Genomic DNA, 14,785 nt, shown 5'->3' with positions numbered 1-14,785 from the left:
AATAAATAAATAAAAACAACAATAGTAAAGGTTGCATATGGTGGCATATGCATGTAATCATAGCACTTGGAAGGCTAAAGGGGGCATTGGGCACGGATGAAACAGACACGAGACAGAACACACAGAATCACTGTGAACTCCACAGTGATTTCCAAGCCAGCCTCAGCTACGTGTCAAGACTATACTTTGGCAAACAGGACAGCCATTAAAGAGACAGCAGTTAGCGTCTCTCTTATCTGACAGTCTGGAAGACAGTAGCCCCAGACTTGGGGAAATAGGTTTTTCCTTTACTGATTTGTTCGGAGACGCAGACTCCTTTCATCTTGTGTTTTGGCTACCCGCGGGTTCTGTTTTCAACTTCAGGCTCCTCCATGGCTGACCACTAAATGGTGCTAAGCAACAGTGGGGAGGAACTGGAAAGGAATGCCAGGCCCCATTCCTTTAAGACCCTACAAGCCGTTCTTGATTGATTACCTCCCACTGGCCACATAGTCATGTGACCACATCCAGCTGAAAGTGAAGATGGGAAATGTAGTTTTATAATCCTAGGTTGACATGTGTCTTGGTAAAATTGAGAATGCTAACTTTGAGAAGAGAAGGGGAGAGGGCATCTTAGGGGACACTAGCTTGCACTAAAAGACGCTGAAGAGCAATCCAGAAACAGGTCTTTTTCATCTTGGAGGAGGGACCTTCCTGATGACAAATGTCACTGGCCATACCTGGGCTGTGACATCCAAAGCATCTTATCAACTCATGTCGTATTCAAGAATAATCATCAAGCCAAGAGCCCTTTTGTTCCTGAAGCATGGTGATATAAGCCAGAGTTATCAAACACCAGAGGAAGGTGTTTGAAGATCACCTATGCCAAGTGTGTCCACACACTCCAATTGATCTATGACCAACTTCAAGCCTGGTCTCACCTGAGTTGTTTAAAAGAAAGAGGAGATACAACTATTTGCTCATTCAGGCATGATGACCTGCCTGTAATCCCAGCATGTAGGCAAAGGCATGAGTGCTAGTGGCAACCCAATCTGGGCTACAAAATGAGACTATCTTTGTGTGTGCCTGTGTAGTTCTGTTTGGTTTTGTTTGTTTTTATTTGAGACATAGCCCCCCCTTTTGTTCTTTGTATCCCTGGATGTTCTGGAGTTTACTATGTAGACCAAGCTAACTTTAAACTTACATAGATTTGCCTCTGCCTCCCAAGTGCTGGGTTCCGTTATTGTGACCCCCCAAGTTCGGGATCACAAAGAAAGAGACAACTGTTTTCTTTGTGTATCCTTGGCTGTCCTGGACGCATTGTAGACCAGCTTGTTCTTAAACTCATAGAGCTCCACCTGCCTCTGCCTCCCAAGCACTGGGATCATCACTACCACCACCACAGCCCAGCTAGAGACAGTCTAACTGAAGTGTTTGGACAAGGCAAATGTTGCTTTTAATCAAGAAGACATGCTGGGAAATAGACGGGAAATGCATTTGATTTTTATCCCAACTCAGGTGGTGTGGCTCTGTCTTTTCTCCAGGGCTGGGGTTCACCTTCACAATCTTTTTTTTTTTTAAATTTTATTTTATTATTTTTTTTTTATCAGTTACATTTTATTAACTCTGTATCCCAGCCGTGTCCCGATCCCTCATTCCCTCCCAGTCACCTTCACAATCTTAATCTGTTGGCTGGTCTGAAAAGAATGAGGCACAAGGTCACCACTCCGGGCCATCTAATTCCTAGATTAGATTACACTGGGCCTTTGTGTAAACAAAAGTTTCGGTGGGTGGGGGAGAATTAAAACATTTACAAGGTGGGAGAGATAAAATTTTCCTAAACACAAGTTTGATCGTATTTGATATTTTTAAAAAAAGACTAATATTTGATATTTCTTACAAAATTAAAGACATTGCCACCTTGGGCCAGGCGTGGTGGCGCATGCCTTTAATTCTAGACTCAGGAGGCAGAGGCAGGCAGGTATCTGTTAGCTCCAGGACAGCCAGAGCTGTTACACAGAGAAACCCTGTCTCCAAAACCAACCAACCAACCAACAAACAAAATTCGCTGTTGCCACCACTCCTGGCAAGGGACTCCGTGTCCACAACACAAAGCTTCAAGTCTTAATTTCCTAGAGGCCAGTTTTAAGACTTTGAACAGCAGCTTGGGCAGATGACAATCCATCTAATACTTCTGGAAGTCCAAACTTAACCTGACAGGAGCAAAGATTTACAAGTCTCTGCACAAGAGTGCCTGTGCGCATAGAGGCCTGCAGTCGGTCTCCACCTTTAATTTTGTGAAACATTTTTATAATATTTACTTTTTTTAGGTGTGTTTGTGTGTCAGGGCATGTGTGTTGAGAAAAAAAGGACAAATTATGGAAGTTAGTTTTCTCCTTCTACGGTGTAGGTCCTGAGGACTGAATTTACATAGTTCGAAAACACCCTTACCCACTGAGCCACGTCACCCTCACCCCCTAATTCCTTTTCCTGTTTTGTTTCCTTTTCTTTTCGAGATAAGATCTTACAGTACAGCCCTAGCTGGCCTGGAACTCACTATGGAGATCAGGCTGGCCTTGAAGTCACAGAGGTCCTTGTGCCTCTGCCTCCCAAGTGTTGGGATTATAAAGGCATGTGCTACCACAGTTGGCACCTATTTCTGTTTTTTGAGACAGGGTCTCTCATTAGCCCAGGCTGGCTGGCCATTGAGCTTCAGGGAATTGAGTCTCTACTTGCAGTTCTGGGGATCTGAACTTTGGTCATCCTGTTTGCACAGCTGGCAGTTTACTGAATGAGTCATCTCCTCCACTCAGATTTACAAGTTTTAATAAGCTTACAAGATAGCCAGAGTTGCCGGGCGGTGGTGGCGCTCACCTTTACCCTAGTATTGGGAGGCAGAGGCAGGCAGATCTCTGAGTCTGAGGCCAGCCTGGTCTATAGAGTGAGTTCTAGAACAGCCAGGGCTGTGCAGAGAAACCCTCTCTTGGGATTAGTGATAGCAAGAGCTTTTCAAATTCAATTAACTTCTCGTCCCCTTTACGTGGCACCCGATGCTGATACACGAAAATTGCCAGAAGTCGGCTTCCCGCTCTCGCGCGTGTGGTGGTGAATACAGCTGAGCTCAAATGTTGTGGAACGCATTACTTAGCATCTGTTTGACGGAGAGGATGCAATTTTCTGTCCAGCCTCTGGAGTCTGTTTTTCTTCCTGCCTCCAGGAGCGGGGGTTGTGAAAAAAAAATCCATTCATTTTTATCCTGGAAAGTTTATTTTGCTTTTTGTTCTGGGAGAGAGAGAGAGAGAGAGAGAGAGAGAGAGAGAGAGAGAGAGAGAGAGAGAGCCAGCCAATAACTCACCAGAAAAACCACTGCTGTGGTGTGTTTGAAGACGATGCGAGAATCTCAGGAGCTCTCTGCCACTACTTGACAAAGCCTCACAACATACAGTACACTGGGGATCCAGATGGTGTGGATCACCCTTCCAGCAAGCCGTGCTCTCAGCGTGCAGGATCCCTCACTCGCCGTTTCTCCGCAGCTGCCGCCTGCGTGAAACCATCCAACCTGTCCCTGTGCTTAGCACGGGCTTTGTGAGGAAATGGATTTTTGTTTTGTTGAGCTGTTTGTGTGTTTGTTGAGATGGGGTTTCTCTGTGTAGCCATGGCTGTCTTGGGACTCACGGAGATCCACCTGCCTCTGCTTCCTGAGTGCTGTAATTAAAGATGTGTGCCACCACCTTCCGGCTGAAAGCTGAATTCTTGTTCAGGGTTTACTAGTACTCTTTTCAGTCCTAGTTCCCAAGCCTTAATGAACCACCTCCGAGTCACAGGCTCGTTATTCAGATTAAGGATATTCTGTCACACACACGCACACAAAATTATCACTCAGATCCCATAAATTACATGAAATTTAGACCCTGTTACCGGAAGTGTCCAAGCCTTTTTCCTGATGACCTTCCACAGTGCAAAATCAGCCTCTGAGAAGAGTTTGCCCAAATTAGTGATTTTCAGACTGGGTTCCATGCCCCCCTAGGGGTTTCTAGAGTTTCAGGGATTCTATGAAGGTCATACGCAGAGGGCCTGATGGTTTCGCATGCTCTCCCATCGCTTCTGTGTCCAGGGTAGTGCTGCTTTTATCTGTTTGTCGGGAAGGTTTTGTTTGAGGAAAGTTTGGCTGTGCTGAAGTAACCATGGGACATAAAGAACACACGACCCATTTTCCTCAAAACTCTCAAAGTCACACCGAAGCATCCAAGACTAAGACACAGGCATGAGCCAGAGGAGACCAAGGAGACGGACACGGAGTCTGATCCCAGGTGGATCCTGGAACAGAAAATGGACACTAGGGAAAAACCGAGTGCAACTGGAGTAAGGCCTGCCTGGAGTTTAACTCACAGTGCTATCTCAGTGCTGGTACCTCTGTGCAAATCACTACACTAAAGGAGGACACTAACTCAACTGTAATGGATATACAAGAATGTTTCCCCCCCCAAAAAGAAAAAAAAAGAAAAGAAGAAAGAAAGAAAGAACGAGAAAGAAAAAGAAAAAACTAACATTAGGAAAGTACTGGACAGATTAGCTCTAAGTATCCCGAAGCCGAGGAGACAGGTGGGCTGTGAACATCCCGGAAACCTCTGGAAAGAGGTAAAGCTTGATCTCTGGTAGGACCAGGATATTGGTACATTGTGTCGGGCTTCCAGTAACCTGCACTGACTGCCCGTACCCTAGCTGAAAAAATGGGGGCAGAACTAAAGAGGGTCTTTAGGAAGGTGGCTCGAGGAAGTGAAGAGAGAGCTAGATCTGGCAGAAGGAAGGGGATCAGTCAGGAGAGGGAAGGGTTGTGGGGGACGGGAACAAATAAAAACAAAGTATGACATATAAGTTAGGGCTCAGGGACAGGGTTCCTGCTCCTTCCTGGAGCTGACGTGGCTCTGCCCCCCCCCCCCGGAATGGGCCCCACTCAGGCATGGATGTCCATTCTGATTGTGGGTGGCTAAACTTCCAATGTGCTATTGCCACAGGGACAAAGAGAAGCTGGTAAGTGATGGGGTGCCCAGGAAGGCAAGAGGGAGACAAGCAGAATCACACTTAAGAAGATACAGTCTAAGGTGGGAATGTATCAAAAACTTGAAACAGTTTGAAGGAAAGAAGATTTGCTTGGGCTCACGGTTTCATCCTTAATCAACTGCCCCAACGCTACAGGTCTGGGGTGACAGGGAACATTGTGGTGGCCAGAGGGTGGGACAGAGCAGCCAGACAGCAGAGAGAGAAGGTCTGTTACATTGCACTTTCCCCTGCTTTTCTCCTTTTCTTTCATCCAAGCTCCCAGCCTATGGGATGGTGTTGGTACTTCTGGGAGAAGACTCCCCACCCCCCAGATAATCCTCTTTGGAAATACCCTCACAGACATGCCCAGAAATAAGCTATACTACTAACCTCTGGGAAATCTCCAGATCCATCAAAGCGACAATGGAGTTTAACTACACAGAAGCTGGAGAGATGGACTCAGTAGTTAAGAACAGTTGCTGTTCTGTTCTATCTGTTTGTTTGTTTGTTTGTTTGTTTGCTTGTTTGTTTTTTGAGATAAAGTTTCTCTGTGTAGCCTTGGCTAACCTGAAGCTCACTTTGTAGACCAGGCTGGCCTCGAACTCAGAGATCTGCCCGCCTCTGCCTGAGTGTTGAGAGAAAAGGGGTGTGACGTCACCCTCTGGCTCAGTTGCTGTTCTTGCAGAAGACGTGAGCTTTGTTTCCAGCCCCTACACCAAGCAGCTCACAACCTCCTGCACTTCCAGGCTCCGGTAAATCTGATGCCCTTCCTTTGGCTTCCACAATCGTCATCATGGAAAGATACAAAATAGGTGACGGCATAAGGTCAAACTGCAACAGCCAGGTGCGGTGGCATTCGCCTGTAATCCCAGCACTCAGAGGCAGGTGGATCTCTGTGAGTTTGAGCCCAGCCTAGTCCAGTTCAAGTCCAGGACAGCCAAGGCTACACAGAAAAACCCTGTCTCTAAACAACAAGGGGCTGGAGAGATGGCTCGGAGGTTAAGAGTACTGTCTGTTCTTCCAAAGGTCCTGAGTTCAGTTCCCAGCAACCTCATGGCAGCTCACAACCATCTATAATGAGATCTGGTGCCCTCTTCTGGTGTGTAGGCGCACACGCAGAGACTCTCTCTTCACCTGTAAAATGACTATTAAAATATGAATAGAACCGAACCTACACCACGGGATGGCTAAGATCCCTCAGTGACCTAACGATGATGCCTGACACTCAGGACACACTCAAGAACCCTTAGCTTGGGTGCCCATGTGGGGTATGCAGCTAGGGTTTCTAGGCTGATAGAAAAGAGGAAGAGTTGTTATCACTTGCTGGCTGGGCTGACTCCCAACAAGGGCTTTCCTGTCATGTATAAAGCAAGCCTAAGACCTTCCTTGGGTGGGTGGGGTCTTAGGTGAGAAGGTAGAAAATGTTCCTTGCATTCCTGGCTGTAAGCTGTCAGTTTCCCCAGATGCCCATGGTCTGCTGGGATAAACTAGGTGACCGTGCAAGGAAGGAACACACGGAGCCATGGCCAAAAACGGCCATGACTGTGTCTCACTTCCATCTGTCCCAGCTCTAGAAAAGGGGCCTTGGGTAATGCTCAGGTCCCGCTTGGCCTCCCTCGGTCCCTCTGTGTGTGAAACAGCTATTAAGGCTATGCTAAGGTAGATCAGGGCTGCAAGGGTTCACGGAGATGCCGTGAGGATGTGTAGTTTTCACAGTCGTCCTCAGTGAGGAGAGGGAGGCTGGCTGCTGTGCTCTCTCAGCTCTGCAGCTCTGCAGCTCTGCAGTCTCCCTGGATGAGCACCGGCACGGAGAGGGCCTGTCTGCCTGCACAGCTGCCTCTTCCACCTAGGTACGATGGTGCCCTTTGCAGTCTATCCCGGGTCGGTGGGGGCTGCCAGGAGTAGAGCAGTTAAGCGGGAGGGTTCGGAGTTGGAATTCCGGCGCTTGGCTTTGTGACTCGGGGCAGCTGGCCTAGCCTCTCTGTGCCTTTCTTTCCTCGGAAATCGCAGGCGGTAATCACACCCGCCTGAGGGACTTTGTGTGAGTGCAACCGTGTGAAGCGCAGAGCAGCCTGGTACAGATGTTTGTTCTTAGTCCTGCTGGCCGCCCAATTCCCACGCCTCCCCGGGCCAGCAGATATCTCATCCCCTGGAACATCCCTTCTGAGAGCTCACTGGCTCCCAGAGGCAGAAGTTCCTAGAAGGGTGCAGCTTCAGGCCGCAGCCAAGGCAAGCTGCTCCAGTGGTCACACTTAAGGTGAAGTGCCAGGATGTGAAGGGGACAGTTTTCTTTCTTTTATTTATTTTTTTTTCCGCTAATGTTATTCAGGGAAGAAAAGTCATTGCTTTGAAGGTCCCCGGTGGGTGGGTGGGGAAGAGCAGTTTTTCTCTCCTTTGTCCCCACAAACCTCAGAGGAGCCTGAAGGCTCTTGAGATGGAGGAGTGGTCCTGGCCACAGCTGGTACTGAAAGTTCAAACCCCAGTGGCCTGCCCAGGGGGAGGAGAATTGCAAAAGGGTGGGGAGATGGTGATTGGAATGGGAGAAGATGGGGGAGGGCCGTCAGATGTAGAAATAGAAATTGTGAGGACCTGATGAGGACTATGAATGTGGGGGAGGGGGAAAAGAAGGGGGAGGCGAGAGAGATTCAATGTGTTTCTTATCCTTTTTTTATTTTCTGTTTGTTTGAGACGGTCCCTCACCGTGGAGCTGGCTATCCTGGAACTCACTACATAGACCAGGCTGGCCTTGAACTCTCAGAGATCTGTCTCTGCTTCTCAAGCACTTGGACTAAAGGCTTGCACTGCTTTGGGTGGCTAAAGTCTGACCCTTTAATCACAGTCCTACTTGAGCAGAGGAAGTTTTCTGTTCAGCCTTTGTATTCTTATTTCCCTGATAAGGAGACTGAGGCACAGGGAAATGAATCCCTCCCCCCACAACCCCCAGAGTTATCAGATCAGTCCTCACAGGCAGAGGACTTTTCTGAAGGAAGCTTGAGCAGACTTGGAGTTAGGTGAGGCTGAGCCCTAAAGCAACCTGAGTCCATCCAAGTTCCTTCCATTCTATATCTGCCCCTCATCAGCTTCCTCACCTGGGATGTGGGAGTCATGAAGCCTGCCATTCGATAGGAACCATCTCTAGCTCACTTGTAACTGTGGCAGGCAAAAATTCCTCTCTGCCTCCAGGACCCCTGTCAAACAAGAGGGAAAAGAGGGTCCCTGGCTAGGGATTGGGAGCTGGAGGCAGGGCGGACATTCCAGGATGACTCACAAGCCTGGAACTCCTTGTGGGCCAGTGGGGACGGCCTCTTGGTCAGTCAGGGTCAGCTGGAGACCCACTCTGGGACAGGGAGGCAAGGGAGAAACAGAGGTCAGAGGCAGAGAGCTCTATCCAGGGATTCAAGACAAGGCCTCCGAGGTGCCCAGGGAGAGGACACTACCCACACCTCACCACAGCTTGGCTGCTGTGGTGCAGACTGGCAAAACGGCAACCTAAAGCAGCAGGAGGGAGGCCAGATTTCCCAAAGGATTTCAAACCTTCTGGGAACTCCCCCTCTTACGAACAGTTTGGCAAAGGAGGGAAACCCCCTCACCCCTCACTCCCACCTCTGCCCTTTCTTGAGAGGAATACTCTCCAGGCCTAAGAGACTGAGGGATTGCTAGAGTGACCTCCAGGAATCCCACCCCACACACACCCCCTGCCCCGACCCCTTGATTCTCGTTTGCCAGCTCTAACCTGCTTCACATCTCCCTCCTCCCAGTCCTCTCCATTCACTGGGACTCGTATTTGGGGAGGGGAAACTGAGGCACAGGGTGGTCACCACTACCCTCCCCAGCTCTGCCTGGCTGAGCATATTTCTGGGTTGAAGGTGCCTGGGTTCTCTCCCAGCCCTACGGAAAATGCTGCCGAGGCTCCGGTCTACGTGGCAGACAATTGAGGGGGGCTGTCCGGGCCGGCGGGAGCTGGGAATGAGGTCAGCGGGTTGGATGAGCCTGGCCGGCTGCGGAGGCATCTGGACTGCAGCAGTCTGGAAGGTGGGGGCCTCCAGCAGCCACGCCCAGCTCAGAGCTGTCAGTCGCCCGCCCACTGTGGCCTCCTGCCCATCTTGCCCCGCCCCTCCCTGCAACCCACACTCCCGGGGCCCCACCCCGGCCAGCTGGTTCCCATCAAGGCCTTCCAGGTGGCAGTTCCTCCCTACCCACCAAGCTCCCTTCCCCCTCTGGCCACAGGGCCCAGCTGAGAGTGTGGAGTTGTCGGAGCTGTGACTGCCCGGGGCTCCCAGACTTGGGCTGGGATGATATGGTGGCCTCGTACCATGCCCGCTTCTTCCACCTCTGCTGCTTCCCTAGATGGACAAAGCGAACATCAGAGGGGCTGAAAAAAAGACAACGAAGATTTTATCTCACGGAGAGCCCTGGGCCCCAGCTACAGGGCCACAGACAGTCGCTTGCCTGCTATGGGCCTCAGTGTTCTGGGGGGGGGGGGGAAAGGAGTGAGCACAAAACTTTCTTCCAACAAGCATGTCCCCTCTTACTTTGATACTTCACCTCCAGACCCTAAACATTCTGGAGCTCAGCAGAGGGCCGACAGTAACACTGCAGGGGTCAGCTCCTCCACCCCTTCTTGTTAATCCCAGACCCACTCACTTCTCCCCAGAACTCCCCTCCCCACTTCAAGGGCGCCAGCTTTTTATTTGGGTCTTTTTGATGTCACTGAGGTCCACGTGCTTTGGACAAGCCTCTGTCAAAAGTCACAGCCGGGCCCTGCTCAGAGGTGGTCACTATGTTAGGACTGTGCTTCCGGGGTTCCGGGATTCTGGAAATTGGCCCCAGCTGACTTGTCCAGCCTTGTCTTATACGGCTCCTTAGCCCAACCCCTTGCCTGCTTGTCATCATTCATACCCCTGCCCCCTCCCTTTCTGGATTTTCTGTACCTTCTCCAGATTGAGCCTTGCGTTCAGTATCACAGCCTGAACTGCCAGGCTGGCTGTAAAGCCCCTCCTCCATGAAGCCTGCCTCCTTAGCCCAACCCCTTGCCTGCTTGTCATCATTCATACCCCTGCCCCCTCCCTTTCTGGATTTTCTGTACCTTCTCCAGATTGAGCCTTGCGTTCAGTATCACAGCCTGAACTGCCAGGCTGGCTGTAAAGCCCCTCCTCCATGAAGCCTGCCTCCTCTCCCCCAGGCTCTGTCCTTAATCCCTGGGTCTCTCTGGAGGTCTTTGTTTACTGTGCAAGACACAGACCAGCCAGTAAAGTGGCATTATTGCTAACCCCACTTTACAGATCCGGGAGATAAAGGTCTGAGCTATGGAGCAATTTGCAGCCCACAGCTACGTGTGCCTCGGCCAGATGCACTTTTGTTTGCATCTCATGGACTCTCCTGGTCCTCCCTACCCCGTTCTAAGGGTCTGAGCTGTTGAGCATCATACTTTCCCAGTGTAGGGATGATCCCCAGAGGCTTGCAGAATTTTGTATTGAATAGAATTGACTAGAGTGTCTGCCATAAACACCCAACTCAGGATCTTCTCCATCCAGCCTGTTCTCTCCCAGACAAGCTCAGGAGCCAGCCATTCCCAGGCCTCATCACCCAACTCCACATCCACTCTGAACCTAACTCCTGTAAGTTCTCCTCCACAAAGCTCCTGAATCCATCTTCCTCCATTTTTGTTTCTGGTCTCACTAACCCAGTACATGCCTCCTTACTTGGGCCATGCTGGCACTTCTCAGCCACTCCTCTGCTATCCCTGCTTCAAACCCTTCAGGACTTGCACCCACACCATTCAGGGACCATGATGACCTTTTACAGGCTTAACTGTGATCCCTCCTGCTTCAGATTCTCTCTAGGGGCTGTACCACGTTCAGTCACAGCTCTAGCCCAGCGTCTCCTCCCCTGCCCTCCCAAGACAGTGTGTCTCTGTGTAGTCCTGGCTGTCTGGAACTCACTCTGTAGACCAGGTTGGCCTCAAACTCAGAGATCTTCCTGCCTCTGCCTCCCAAGTGCTCCCAAGTTGCACTGCCCAGCACTAGCCTTCTTGAGACTCCCAAGGTGTCTGAAACCGCCTGCGCCAGAATCTTTGCATATATTGCTGCAATCTGTCAACTCAGCCCTCCACCTGGATCTGCCCATTACCTAAGCACCCCCACTCAGCCATCTGCATGCCCCGGGTCCCAAGACTAGGGCAGGCACTCATACACCACCTGGTCTGTTGCCCGTCTGTGATTACGAGATCTCGTTCAGGTCTGTCCATCTCATTTCCAAGATATAAGTCGCCTGAGGGGCAACCACAGGGTCTTTGCAGCTCACTGAGTTCCAAGATGATAAACCCTTGATGTTTAAGCACTGTGGAATGACTCCATCTGAAAGGAAAGTGAACCCTAAGTCCTGAGCAAAGGAAGGGAGGCTGTGGGGAGGAAAGCGGAACCATGGAATCCTCCTCCTCCGTGCTGCTTTCTTTCTGCTGCAAGCCCGATTCTGTCCAGTTGGGTCCTCTGCCCAGAGCTGACATGATGCACGGGCATGACAGAAGGGAACAGACTGAGTTCTGCTCTTACTGCTACCATGGTCCCTCACCTGAAGACCTCTAGATACCTAAGGAGGGAGGGAGCTTTGGAGGCTGGTGCAGAAGTGGGAGACTGGAGGTCGCTGTGGCTGAAGCTTATCTGGGAAACTGGATGAGGGAACGGGGAATCGCTGACTCGAACATTAACCTCTTACCCAGCTCTGCATACACACGCTCTAAAACTTGACAATCAAGCTCTGTTGGAATCTTTGCATTCATATCCCTGTAGTACACACTGCAGTCCGGTGATGACACAGGACCCTTAGACCCCCTCCCCTCCCTGAAGGCAACTAGGCGTACTCATCCTTCCAGGAAAGGATGTAGAGACTGAAGAGCCAGAGACTCGGGAGCAGAGATGCCAAGCAGAGATGTTTGAAGAGAAGACAACGGAAGAAAAATAAACTGCATGGAGGGGTGGGACAATGGACAGAGGCGAAGAGAAAGAAGTGAAATCAAGAAAAGGGCATGAAAAGGAAAGAGGCTGAGGGAGAGGGGTGGAAGGCGAGAGGGAAGAGTAGTGCAGAAAGGAAGAGATACGAAGCAAGGGCCAACTGGGGAACACCAGGAGTGAATGAAAATCCAGTCAGCTGATGCCTCTACGTTTTAAAGAGACCCATTTCTTTCCTCAACTTCCCCAGAGGCCTGAGAAGCCAGAGGCCTTGGGACTCACCTCAGGCAGAAAGTAGGGGCCTGACTTCTTCTAGAGAGGAGGAAAGAGGGCAGGAGTTTCCCTTCTCAACCTTGCTTTAGTCCTTCTGAGGTACCTGTGTCCCCATTCACTTGGTTGAAGTCTCCTTTCTTTGCCCACCTCTGGACCACATAGTTCTCTTTGGAGCATCCATTTCTTCCTGCTTCCAGAACACTCCATCCCTGTTCATCCCTCTCTCTGTTCCCTTCTTTCTCATTGGCCACTCTTGTCTCAACTCCCTCCATGCTTTCTTCAGAAAGCATCCGCACACACAGCTTTAGTCAGCATGTTCCTGGGGTCACCTCCTATTTTTCTCCTCTAAAATCTAAAACACAGAAGCCAAAACTTTTTTCTCCTTTCCTTCCTTTTCTCCTTCTTTCCTTCCTTTTTTTTTTTTTTTTTTTATTTATCTTTTTGAGACAGGGTTTCTCTGTGTAATCTTGGCTGTCCTGGACTTGCTTTGTAGACAAGGTTGGGCTTGAACTCACAGAGACCCTCCTGCCTCTGCTTGATGTTAGAATTATAAGCATGTGCCACGGTGCCTGGTTCTTCTTTCTTTCTTTCTTTCTTTCTTTCTTTCTTTCTTTCTTTCTTTCTTTCTTTCTCTCTCTCTTTCCTTCCTTTTATCCTTCCTTCCTTTCTTTCTTCCTTCCTTCCTTCCTTCCTCCCTTCTTTCTCTTTCCTGAGACAAGGTTTCTCTGTGTGTAGCCCTGGCTGTCCTGGAACTCACTCTGTAGACCAGGCTGGCCTCGAACTCAGAGATCTATCTGCCTCTGCCTCTTGAGTGATGGAAAGCATGCACCACCACCTCCAGGCCAAGGATTTCTTATGCACTTCTGACTGGAGGGCTCACAGGCATCAGAGTCAACACAAGCAGACTTGAATTCATCGGCTTTCCCCTTAAACTTGCCAGGAAAGGGGGGATGAAGGGAGGAAGGGACTGCTCAGAAGGCAAGGGCTGGGATTGGAGGTGATCTGGTAGAACCTAACAGAGGGCTCAGACTGGGCAATGCCGAAGAAAGGGAAGAAGAAAGGCGCCCACATCCCTAGTCTCCACCCACAGGTTTTGCCCTGTATACCTCCATCTGAAGACCTTAGGGCTCTGTGATGGGGGCTGGGGCATGCTTTGTGCCCATGGCCTTTACCACGGACCTAAATGCCCACTCCACTCCCACACACAGCTGCTCTCTCTCCTTCCCCTTCTCCCAGGAGACCAGCTCTCCATCACTGGTCTGTAGCCAAGGCTGGGGGCAGAAGAACTTTCTGGAGGATTTGAGTGGGAAAGGCAGCAGAGCCTCAAGTAGGAGCTGGAACCCCTGGGAAGCATGTGCAGAGGAGACTGGGGCGTGTACCCTACCAGGTGCGTTCATTCCTGGGCTGTCTCCACTCCGCTGCCCACTCCATGGAGTCCAGACGGGGCCTCTCCCTCCCTCTTGGGGTGGGGGAGAAGCATTTGGGAAAATTTGGAGAGAGACAGAATTCAGAGCTCAGCACTTTCCTCTTTTCTGTTTTTCTTCTTGAGGAATTTTTTTTCCCCAACTGCTGATGACTTTACCATTCTTGGGGGTGGGGGGGTGGAGATTCTGGCTTTTGCTCCCCCTACACTCCAAGTGCCGGACAAAGCCAAGCATTCCACAAGAAGCCAGAGTTTCAGAGTTTCCTAAAGATGAGGTGGCGTGGCGTCTCCTCCCTTCCCAGCTCCAACTCCCCCTCCCCCAGTCTCCAGCCCACAGCCTGGCCAGGGAGGCCCCGCCAGGCTGGGAGGAGACCCCAAGCGCATTCTTCCCCTCACTGTCATGCTGCAGAAATTAAAGACACATCTTCGAGCTGGGTACCCGCCAGTCCTTTTCAAGTTGAAAAGTGGCAGAGGAGGTCCTGGGCCTCAGCTCCATGCCACGTGTAAAGGGAGCTTGGAACACATCTGCCTACAACCCCTAGGGCAAAAAAAAAAAAAAAAAAAATCTGGAATCAGACACAGGGTGGTGGCTGTCGCATAACGCATGCACACAAAGCCCCCCATTCTAGTGGTCTCCACGTCTCCAACAGAACCTCAGGGCCTTGATGTAGCAGTCACCAAGCCACACCTGTCAGGCTCGGTCTCTACCTGTCAGGCTCGGTCTCTTCTTCCAGGTGAACCCTGGGGATGCTAGATCAGGAGCAGGGATATAAGCACTTTCCTGATACAAAAAGTGGGCAGTCAGCCGACTCAACGTCGGGCCGCGTGGCACCCTACCCTAGACAGCTACTTTCAAGGTACAGGGTCCCTGTCCCCAGTTGGGAAGTGGGGCACACTTTGGAAGCGACCACAGTGGAAGGCAGGACTTTGGTGGGTTCCGGGACTCCCACCTCAGCACCTCAGCCCCCCCCTTCCGTCTTGCCCTACAGGCACTGGCACTAGGCGGGGGCAGATCCTGGGCCACAAGTTACTGCCACATGGTTGGGATAATTGATGAAGTCCTGTCCTTCCACTGCTGTCTCCAGCCCTGCTTCTCTGGAAACTCTATATTTTCCCTTTAATT

The 14,785-nt window shown here is 50.6% G+C and overlaps 1 long non-coding RNA gene across 1 annotated transcript; it reads right to left on the bottom strand.

Annotated features, from left to right (window-relative positions):
• Positions 1-9,194: 9,194 nt before the first annotated feature.
• LOC132655398 (uncharacterized) lies at positions 9,195-13,759 on the bottom strand. The gene is made up of 3 exons (XR_009593212.1): positions 13,624-13,759; positions 11,217-11,375; positions 9,195-9,391 (listed from the first exon to the last, which is right to left on the bottom strand). It is a non-coding gene; the product is annotated as an uncharacterized LOC132655398 (long non-coding RNA).
• Between the last annotated feature and the right edge of the window lie 1,026 nt (positions 13,760-14,785).

The sequence above is a fragment of the Meriones unguiculatus genome, chromosome 7, assembly GCF_030254825.1.
Source record: "Meriones unguiculatus strain TT.TT164.6M chromosome 7, Bangor_MerUng_6.1, whole genome shotgun sequence".
Lineage (NCBI taxonomy): Eukaryota > Metazoa > Chordata > Mammalia > Rodentia > Muridae > Meriones > Meriones unguiculatus.
Note: the sequence above shows the minus strand (reverse complement) of the source record. Positions and strands in the feature narration are given on the sequence as shown.